The sequence below is a fragment of the Varanus komodoensis genome, unplaced genomic scaffold, assembly GCF_004798865.1.
Source record: "Varanus komodoensis strain SLA01 unplaced genomic scaffold, ASM479886v1 scaffold9, whole genome shotgun sequence".
Lineage (NCBI taxonomy): Eukaryota > Metazoa > Chordata > Lepidosauria > Squamata > Varanidae > Varanus > Varanus komodoensis.
The window spans coordinates 7,147,424-7,148,926 of record NW_025336598.1 but is presented as its reverse complement, the minus strand read 5'-3'; positions in this window follow the sequence as shown (position 1 = coordinate 7,148,926).

Genomic DNA, 1,503 nt, shown 5'->3' with positions numbered 1-1,503 from the left:
TGTACCAGTTGGAGTTTCCGGACCATCTTCAAGGGCAACCCCACATACAGTGCTTTACAATAGTCAAGCCAACAAGTTACCAGAGTGTGTGTGACTGTGACTAGGCTCTGCCTGTCCAGGTAGGGCTGCAGTTGGTAAATTAAACACAGCTGAAAGAAGGTGCTTCTGGCCACGGAATCTTCCTGAGACTCAAGTGTGTGTATGGCCAGTTCCCTCAGTTTTCCTGTACTCTAATGTGACCAAGAAATGGAGAACAAGGCACAACTATTGTCTACTTGAATCAGCTATGCATGTGTTTTATTAGATAACTCTGGCTGCATTTGCATAAAAAATGTGTTTGTTTGCTTTTTTAAATTGCTGTTGGTCTGTTGTATCATATGAACTCTGTTGTGGTAGTTCAGCATTGTACACTTGGTTTTTAGAAACCATGAACTGAAACAGTAGTCTGTTCTAATGGCTTCTCCATACCACAATAGCTTGGTTTGTTGTCAGAACCTAAAATACCACCCATCTGGTACAAAGGCCAGAACCAGAGAGCTGCTTTTGCCAAGCTGCTAGCGAGAGAGTGCCAATGACAGCTGTGTTTCGTGCAGCTGTCAGAGGTATCCCTATTTCTTTGGGTCAAGCATAGGGGATCAACATGGCCTGGTTGGGTGCAGTGACATTCAAGTGATTCCCCCACTTGCCCTCATTTCTCACTCCCTATCTCTACAAGAAAGGCTCTCAGGTGGGTGCCAAGTTGGAGAGGCTTCTCTTGAAAGCAGGAGTGAGAAGGCAGGCCAGCACCATTTCCCCCTTATCACTGCTGCTTGCAAGGAAGGTGCTTGGGCAGGCACTGGGATGGGAAGGCCTTTCTTGCAAGCAAGAGCTAAGGATGGGGTGAGAGCCAGTGAATCAACTGAGTGGAAGATTCTCCCCCATCTTGCTCATGTGTGAGGGTCTTCTCTCAGGCTGGAACAGGGAATCAGCTGAGTGGTGCTGTTCCTTTCCACAGCATCAATGAGCTGGTTTTATCCCTTTTGCCTGAGTATGGAACAGGTACCAGCCCCTCCTGCTTCAGCAGGCTCCTCTAGAACAGGAAAAAGGGGTTTGCCCCCTTACCCTTGCTGCTACACTTCAGGACATGAGCCCTTTCTGTGCAGCAGAGACTGCTTAACAGCCAGGTGAATCATGGCTTCAAAGAGAAGAGGGCTTCATTCTTCCCCACAGTATATCCTGGAATGCCACATGGATGAGAAAGCAGGAAGAAGGACATTTACCATCATAAACCTGATCATCTGACCAAAGGAAACAAACAATGGCAACCACATGGAGTGGCTTGTTGTGATGTGTGAACCCAGCCACTGAGTTCTATGAGGGGCGTTCAATGTATTCTCGGTATCAGCATGAAGAAAAAGGAATAATAAATTGAAATAATTTTTATTTTTCAATGTAATCCCCCATAACTTCAATACACTTATTACATCTAGAAATTAACTTTTCAATTCCCTGTTAAAAATACCC